Source organism: Dioscorea cayenensis, unplaced genomic scaffold (assembly GCF_009730915.1).
Source record: "Dioscorea cayenensis subsp. rotundata cultivar TDr96_F1 unplaced genomic scaffold, TDr96_F1_v2_PseudoChromosome.rev07_lg8_w22 25.fasta BLBR01000393.1, whole genome shotgun sequence".
In the NCBI taxonomy this organism is placed as follows: domain Eukaryota; kingdom Viridiplantae; phylum Streptophyta; class Magnoliopsida; order Dioscoreales; family Dioscoreaceae; genus Dioscorea; species Dioscorea cayenensis.
Window position 1 is genome coordinate 1 of NW_024086784.1, and position 10,082 is coordinate 10,082.

Consider the following 10,082-nt stretch of genomic DNA (forward strand, 5'->3'; position numbering starts at 1 on the left):
ATGGGATAGAGATTGGGATTGGGGGTTGAGAGGTAATGTTGTTATTGCCACGGCCGTGAAGGTACAGGGGGATGAGCTCTTCCTGTTTTATGGACCCCCTGCAAAGAGGACACTTGGAGATCTTGTTGTTGTTGATGTTGTTGTTGTTGTTGTTGTTGTCACCCTGGCCCAGGCCCCCATGAAGCCATTGGTGGAGGCACGGCCAGCAAAAGAGGTGACCACACCGGGTCACCACTGGATCTTGCGGCGAGTCTAAGCATATGCTGCATTCGAAACCACTGTCGGTGTTGGTGGTCGTCGTTGGATTTGCCGAAGATTCTGTTTCTGGAAATCCTCGTTGGTTCATCTCTGCTTCAATCCTTTTTAGATGCCAAACAATCCTAGAGCGATGACCAAAATTATTATTATTTTTTTAAAAGATTGATAAACCATTTCAATTAAAAAGAGAACATAGTACAAAACTATACAGGAGATACAAAACCCACTCACACCACATAAAGTGATACGAGCGATTAACACCTCCTAAGTGCACAGCGTACCCTCCCCTGCTCAGAAGAAACCACTAGCCCAATGACCAAAATTTGTGATTAAAAAAATATATATATATATATATATAATAATAATAATAATATAATAGGATGTATTAGAGTCTTATTCGAATCATGACTAATTAGTTTGGATGTAGATAAAAGTACTTATATGCTGAAATTTAAATTAATATTTTAAAATAATTAATGTTATCTTATCTTTAATATTAGATATATTTTATTTTAAAAAAATAATATTCAAATTTTCTCATGGGGAGCCACCACACCAAGCCTCAGAGACTATATTAGTCATGAAAACAGAGTAATTGAAAAAAGGATGCATAAAATACTTTCAGAAAAGAATGCAGTTCTGGCAATCGCCACAAAACCACAATCTCTGATCATTCAGGTTTATACAACTGTGAATCAATACCACTAAAATGACATTGATAAGGAAGCAGTGGGGGAAGTGGTGCAACTTCATTTAAGATCTGTGTAACTTGTCTCATACTTGGCCTGGCTGAAGGCAAAGGATGTGAACAAAACAATCCAAGTTTCAAAACCAATTCCAATTCCTGCAACACATAGTCCTCACCCAATCTTGGGTCCCTTGTTCATGTATCATACCCTTTTTCCAATTCGCAAACACCCAGTCCACCAAAACCTGTTCCATCTCTTGTTTATTTGGCTCTACAGCCCTCCTGCCACAAGCAACCTCAAGTAGGAAAGCTCCAAAGGCAAAGACATCACTGCTGGTTGTAACCTTGCAAGCTCTAGCAAGCTCAGGTGCCAGAAAACCCAGAGTTCCAACCACATTGGTGGTCTGAGGAGCAGCACCATGTTCATATAATCTAGCAAGTCCAAAATCACCTAGCCTCCCATTCATATCACTGTCTAGCAACACATTGCTGGCCTTAATGTCTCTATGAATCACAACCTGGTCCCAACCTTCATGTAAATACTGAAGACCAGATGACACACCCTTGATTATCTGAAATCTCATACTCCAATTAAGAGTGGGTTTGCCTTGGTTGAATAGAAAATTATCAAGGCTCCCATTTGGCATGTATTCATAGACTAAGATTAGCTCCCCTTTGCGCCTGCTGTACCCCAAGAGCTGGACCACATTCCGGTGTCGGAGTTTACCAAGGCTCACAATCTCTGCCACAAACTCCCTAACTCCTTGCTTAGATTCATGGGAGATTTTTTTAACTGCAACTTCCACTTTAGAAGCTGGTAAGACTCCCCTATAGACCCTACCAAAACCTCCAATACCAAGAAGATACTCGTCATTGAAACCTCCGGTTGCCTTGTATAATTGTTCATAAGAGAATCTGTTGGACTCAAATTCTAGCTCCCAGTCTTCATGGAATTCTGAGAACTTTTTCTTCCTCAACACCATAACTATCACACCTACAGCATTTATCAGAACAAATAACGAAATAGCCAAGGGCAGCCATAGTGAGAGAATCTTATCATGCTTCTCCAACGATGTTAAATTTTGCGGGAGTGGAGGGAGGCTCGATAGATCAAGATCAGGAGCATTAATACCATTCATCTTAAAGCTCCAACCAAGTATGTAATGGTATGAATAACTAGTCCCTACAGAAGCAGAGAAACCCACGTACATATGGTGCAAAATAATGCTTGAGAGATTAATGGTGGAAGAAAGGAGAGCAGTCTTGGGCTTAGGTGTCCATAGGGGAGCTAATGTTACATTGAACTGCATATCTATACCATCATAATCTATCCACACTTGCATTGGCTCACTACTCAAAAGGATTAGGTTCTGAAATTTACCATCATCATCAGATGTAAAACCTGCATGGTGCGACTTGTTTGATATAACACTATTTATGTCAATGCCGACATGGTTGTTATCAATGTCTTTTACTTCAGGGCTATACCATGTGTCAAACTCAACAGCCAAGATGTGATTGGATGCATTTCCATTGTTTGTCCTATTGAAGAGGCCAAGAAAATAATTTTCTGAGGCTTGGGTGAAGTCTTTGGAAGGTGAAAGAACAAAAGTAAACCCAGAGGTACCAAGCAATGGGTGTTCAGGAAAAATGGCAAAGACAAATGTGGTAGAGAAAGAGAATACATTATCTGCCCAAGATCTTTTGAATCTCAGTGGAACAGGGAAAAAAGCATGGCCATTGGCATGCATGGTAGCATTGGATAGTCTCAGCAAACCATCAGATGTGATTCCTGCCAAACCATCCATGCTAAGGTTCACATCCCTGAACCCATTGAATGTAAACTCATCAGTAGCTGAGAGTGCAAGTTTCATAAGGAGAGCCCAGAAGGAAATCTTCAGAAGCATCTTGCAAGCATTTGTTTGACTCTTTGATATTGGTTTGTTATCTTCTCTGAAGCTTTATATTTAATGGCTGAAAGCAATCAAACGGATATGGTCAGCATCTTGAAGAAGCGGCAGTCCAATAAAAAGATATAAACTAGAACTAGCGCCCCACAGAAGATTGACTGCCAAGGGTGGAGTGTGTTTAATTTTTTAGTATAACTGCATGTGAATATTGGAGATAACAGGCTTGAAAATTCAGCAGGAAGCCATTATGAAAACTCAAAAATAAGAGTTAAGTTTCACAACAGGGTTAAGACCTGAGTTTGAAGCTCATGTGGAAAAAAATTTGCTAGCTAGCAAATGATTAAATATGATCATAAGGTTAAGTTTCACAGCCTTGAACCCATTAAAACTCTATTAGTCTGCAAACTCTGCATAGAAGAACCAAGAGGATGAGTTTCAGAGTGAATTATATGCCTACTGCTTTTGGAAGATATTTGTTACAGTACTAGAATGAACCAAGGATTAGCTGCGAATACGGTCCTATGAAGTGGGTCACTTGGTTGTTGGTTCAAGTTTGAATTTTGCACACTAAGACGGAGAAACAAAGACAAAAGGTATCTGTTCAAGTTTGAAAATCAGTGGAATTCCACGCAATGTATCTAGAACACAACAACTGGTTTTTTTCTTCTTATATATATCCCTGTACAATGAGAAATTACTTACACACCTTGTTAAAAATAATATTGGTTTGTATACCTTCACAAATCATTTATTTATTTATTTATTTAACTCTCTGACCAGAAGTCAACTAAAAAGTTTTATTAAAAAACAAATTTTTTTTTTTTTTACAATATGTGACAAGTGTCATGTTTGAAAAATAGGTAAGAAAAAGAGCTTTTAAAAACTTATTAACTCGGCTATATATTATATAATGAAAATCTACTATATTTGTTTCTGTTGTAGTTTTTGTTGTTTTGGTTTTAAACAGTGGAATCACATCCCGTGATTGGTCACTTTCTGCTTACTTCACCCAGTTTGAGTGGAGATTTGTTGCTTCAGTTTCTTTTTTAGTTAATTAAAGTGCTTTATCCATCTTTTCAAAAAAATAAATAAATAAAAAGATATAACCACCCATAAGATTTGTAAAAACTATTTTGAATAAATGAAAAAATTAAGCAAATAAAAATATTTTATAAAACCATATAAATAAATATAATTTTTTCAAAAACATATCAGGAAGATAAATCAGTGGTTTATACATTTTATTCAAAAAAAAAAAATAAATAAATATCAGGAAGCAACCACTTTCAAGCAATTTTCTCATTAAAAAAAAATAATTGATGTGAAACAAGCCAATTTATTAGAATTTGTCACCAAGTATATATTATCTTCAATTGCAGCAAGAGTTGTAACAAGTTTCCCAATTATAGCACTCTATAGAAGAATGAAAATAAAAAAAAAAGAAAAAAGAAAGGAATCAGAGACAAAGAATAAGGCAGCAGCAATCTGTGAATGACACACAAGACAAATCTATCTTATCACAAACAAAGCAAGTAAATCTAAACTCATCAACATAAATGGGAGCATACACAGTTCTTTGTTAGTATTAGTTAGAATAACAGACAGAACAACGAGAGAAGGCAATATCAAAGCAACCAGAACCGAATGAACTCATAAAAACACAGCATCATCATGCTCCATAGAATTCACTCAATGCTAACAGATTCTATACATGTTAAAGAGAAAGAGAGAAGACAATGGCAATGGGAAACATACCATGTGTAGCAGAGAAAACACAGTTGACAGAAACCAAGAGCACAGAGACTCCAAAAGCTTGCAATGATGTTCTCTCTTTGGGACTTTTTATCGAACACATGATGCGCATTAGAAGCCAAGGGACACTAGATATGACAGCAGCAACCCTGTCCATTTTCAACCACAGAGACACAGAGAAAGATGGCCTTCAATTGCGGTCATTGCGAAACATGATTGAATTAGTAGCAGAATGACATTAATGCCCTTGGAGAAGTTTCTCAGGCAGCCTCTGTATATAAATAATCTGTCACATGTGTTATAAATAGATATATATATATATATACCCAGAAAGACTATTTTCAAGTTTCAATACACACACACACACACACAAGAGTAATTATTATGAAACTTTATGATATATATATATATATATATATATTAAAACAATTTTTAATAATATGATTAAGAAACTATAATAAAGATTTAAAGTAATTTAATTATAATTTAAACTCAAAATGAGAAATATATAATCTAATAAAATCACCATATTTTTAACTCATAAGATAAAAAATAAAATAATATTAATAAATGTTAATTAATTAAGAAGATTATTTATGTATATATATCAGAAGGGATAAACTACAAATGAATTAAAATTAAAAATAAAAGCATAAGATACATCAAAATATATGTAAAAAAAATACAAGAAATAAGAAAAATACATGTTTTAGAGTCCACCTGTGTTGGATACATCAAAAATGAAAGGGGGAAAGAGAAGAGATAGGTCCTTAGGGGTAGAGAGGGTCTCCTCCTAAGGTGTGTCATGGATTGAAAGAGAAATGCTATTTAGGCGAACTATTCGTTCAAAATAATGAGTCCGCAAATAAATAAATAATCCTAAACTTTTATGGCTTCTTCATCATCGGACAGCCACCATTGCATCTCCCACACCACCCTCGCAGTCTCACTTGATCCACCGACATCGTCACCGATGTGGCCGACCCAACAAAGTCTAGATCATCAACTATCTTAGCCTAAAAATTGTGAAAAATTCATTCGTATTAGTTGTAAAGATTACAATATATAGCAACATGCTAAGGTTTCAACAACCTAGGAGATATACAAGGGATAACAACTAATAGTTACAACAAACAAATGAATATAGATAGACTTTAACAAACTTAATCCTTAACATGCCCCCGCAAGATGAACAGTCGAACAGATAGGCCAATCTTGGACAAAAACATATCAAATTTGCAGCGAGCTAAGGGCTTCGTAAAGGGATCAGCAAGTTGGTCACCGGTTGAAACATGAGTAACACGCAAAGTGCCATGGTGTACTTGCTCGCGAATAAAAATGGTACGCTAAGGGCCAAGTGTTTCATGCGCTAATGAAAAAAAGCAGGATTAGCACTTAAATGAGTGGCGCCAAGATTGTCACAATATATAAGCGGAATGTGAGGGAGTGGAACACCCATTTCATGCAATAAGTGACGTATCCATACTATCTCAACGGTCGTTGCAGTGACGCTTTTATACTCGACTTCGGTAGAAGATTGTGCCAAAAACCATTGTTTCTTGGAGCTCCAACAAATAGGATTACTACCAAAAAAAGATCACATGACCCATAGTCGACGTGCGGTCATCCTTGTTTCCAGCTCAATCGAGCATCAAAAGAAGGCATGAAGATGAAGAGAAGACTCTCAAAAATAACGTGATACCTTTATCAAGTGAACCAACAAGATAGCACAGGAGCCTCTTCAATGCGCCCGAGTGAGCACTTCGTGGAGCATGCATAAAAGCGTGACAATTTATTGACATAAAAGGCAACATCCGGGTCGAGTTAGCATGAGATACTAGAGGCTCCCAACGGCAGCGTGATACTCGATGGGATTATCAATCAAATCACACTGAATGCAACGTTAGGACGGAATCAAGCACCATAAGAGTTGAAACAGGTTTTGCAGTAGTCATTTTCATCCTCTCAAGCAAATTAGTGATGTACTTCCTTTGACTCAAGAACAAGCCTTGCACGGAGGGGGTAACTTCAACCCCCAAGAAATATGAGAACGAACCAAGATCTTTTAGAGCAAACCTTTGTGCAAGGCATTTGATGAACAGCTTCCTCTAACTCTCTCAAGGGGTTAAGCTCTATCTCGTCCCTATATATGCGCATTAAAAACATTAACCGCTGTCCCATCGACAATAATTCCACTCGCATCAACACCACGAGTAAAAACAACGAGCAACAACAATAATAATGGGACCTTGATTTTTTTATATCAAATTTCAAGATATATATATATATATATATATATATATATATCAGCGTGCTTAATATATTATGTGAAAGGGGACAAACAACAAATTATTATTATTATCACAACACTTGTGAAGCAACAGTAAAATAAGCATGAAATATAAATGACTCCCTTCCCAGCAGCAGGGTGCTTATAATTAAATATCCAGAGTTAAGTACATAGTACAAAAAGTACTGATTCTAAACCGATTAACAACCCCCGAAATTTTTGCATTGAACCCATAAATGTCCAGTATTTTATATTCCGTACTTATCAAATCCTTCATCCTGCACTGTATGCGAGACCAATATATCAGCACTCAACCAAAATGGCCACTACCTCAATTTACACCGTTATATCAGCACTCAACCTTGAAGAACAAAAGTGTTTTTTTTTTATAATTTTTTTTATTTACCAATATAAAATTTATCTGCTATGAAATGCCAAAAAAATGAATGAGACTATAAACCGACAATAGATAGGAAGATTCTGATTGATGCTTTATGTTTGTCATTAATCTCTTAACATCCAGTTCTTTTTCATGCGAGAACCACCATGCCGAGCCTCGGAGGTTGCTAGTTATATACGGAAAAAAGGAAAAAAGTTTGGGGGAAAAATCTACAATGGACAAACTCGTGCGGATAAAGTTTTTGGATCAAGCGATATGATGTGCTTGTAAGGAACTATGGATTTTTTGCATATGATTAATACAATTACACATGAATTACAAGTATGATGTTTTCGAACAATATAAACATGAGCATAGTAATAAGGCGGATAACCCCGACACATCTATTGCAAAAAGAGGTTCTTCCCTACGCTAATTCGATAGGGTAAAACACTTATGGTACAAGAGTCTAGTTCTATTGTCAACAGGCAAAACACTAGAAGATCCAATTCTCTCACTTCTATGCACTTCAGAATCAATACCTCTAATTTGACTTATGGCACAAGAACTCAATTCTGCTAGTGGGGGAAGAGGCGCATCCCCATTCGAAAGCGTGTAACTTGTCTCATACTTGGTCCAGGTGAAGGCAAAGGATGTGAACAAAAACAATCCAAGTTTAAATACCAAATTTAACTCCTCTAACACATAATCTTCGCCCAATCTTGGATCCTTTGTCTCATATATGGTACCCTTTTTTTCCAATTTGCAAACACCCGGTCCGACAAATCCTGTTCCATCTCTTCTTTATTTGGGTCCATGGTCCTCCTCCCACAGACAACCTCAAGTAGGAAAGCTCCAAAGGCAAACACATCACTACTGGTTGTAAACTTGCAAGCTTTTAGCAAGCTCGGTGCCCGAAAACCCGGAGTTCCTACAACATTAGTAGTCCGAGGGAGCGAGCACCATGATCATATAATCTAGCAAGTCCAAAAATCACCCTAGCCTACCATTCATCTCATCGTCCCGACAACACGTTCTTGGCCTTAATGTCTCTATGAATCACAACTTTGTCCCAACCTTCATGTAAATACTGGAGACCGGAGCGACACCTTTTATTATCTGAAATCTTATATTCCAATCAAGAATTTTTTTGTCTTGGCTGAACAGAAAACCATCAAGGCTCCCATTTGGCATGTAGTCATACACTAAGAGTAGCTCTCCTTTGCGCCTACAGATCCCCCAAGAGTCGCACTCAAGTTCCGGTGCCGGAGCTTGCCCGAGCTCACAATCTCAGCCCATAAACTCCCTAACTCCTTGCTTTGATTCATGGGAGACTCTCTTAATCGCAACTTCCATCTTACAAGGTGGTAGGATTCCTCTCAGTAGACCTTACCAAAACCTCCAATGCCAAGAAGACACTCATCCTTGAAACCTCTAGTTGCCTTGTATAGTTGTACATAAGAGAATCTGTTGGACTCAAATTCAAGCTCCCAGTCATCATGCAATTCGAGAACTTTTTCTTCCTTACCACCAAAAGTCGTTGCACCGGAGCAATTAATAGAACAAGCACTCGAAAAGAACCGAGGGCGACCATAATGATAGATTATTCAGATTTTTTTCTTCTTCTCAAATGACGTCAAATCTTGAGGTAGCGGAGGGAGGCTCGATAGGTTAAGCTCGGGGAGCTTTACCATCCAAATTAAAAGCTCCAACCAAGGATGTAATGATGTGAATAACTAGCTCCCTCATCTGAGCGAGAGAAACCCACATACATTAGGTCCAAAAATAATGCTAGAGAGATTTATGGTTGAAGAAAGGAGAGGAATCTTGGGTTTAGGTGTCCGAGAGGGGGCTAGTGTTACATTGAGCTGCATGTCCGTACCATTATATTCTATCCACACTTGCATTGGTCGATCACTCAAAAAGCACAAGGTCCCGAATTTTTACCATCAACATCGAGTGAAAACCTGCTGCCGACTTGTTAGATATACAACCATTGATGTCAATGCCAACATGATTGCCATTAATGTCTTTTGCTTCAGGGCTATATTATGTGTCAAACTCAATGGCCAAGATATGATTTGATGCATTGCCATTGTTCGTCTTGTTAAAAACCCCAAGAAAATAGTAAGGTGAAGCTTGGGTCAAGTCTTTGGAAGGTGAGAGAACAATAGCGAACCCGAGCACCACCGACCCATTGGGTGCTCGGGGAAAATGGCGAAGATGAACGTGGTAGCAAAAGAGCCAACATTATCCGCTCGAGATCTTTTTGAATCTCGAGTGGAGCAGGAAAGAAAGCATGGCCCTTGTCGTCGTGATGCTTCGTAGTATTGGTCACACTCGAGTAAAACCATCGGATGTGATTCCTCGCTAAACCATCCAGTGAGGTTCACACCCTTGAATCCATTATAAGTAAAAATCATTACCGTCCGAGAGTGCAATTTTCAAAAGGATAGCCCAAATCAAGAAAACTCTAAGAACCATCTTGCAAAAGTTTGTTTGGCTCTTTCATAATCGTTTGTTATCTTCTTTGAAGCTTTATGGTCAGTAGCTGAAATTAATCAAGTGGAAAGGTCAGCACTGAGAACATGCATGTACTCATCTTGTTTAGATGCTGTTGGAGAGTAGCAAGCCACACCAGCACCACCTTGAAGGGTCCTGCAAAGAAGAACAAGAAGAGAGAAGAGTTTGGAGACCAAAAAAAGATACACACACGATTGAGAGATGATAGTTCTCCGACTCTTGACTTTTTCTACATCTCATTCAAAAATGCCCTTTTTACATATTAATAGCAACCACACACTT

General features: G+C 37.8%; 1 pseudogene; it reads right to left on the minus strand.

Annotated features, from left to right (window-relative positions):
* Positions 1-853: 853 nt before the first annotated feature.
* LOC120254249 lies at positions 854-4,788 on the minus strand (annotated as a pseudogene).
* Positions 4,789-10,082: the final 5,294 nt, after the last annotated feature.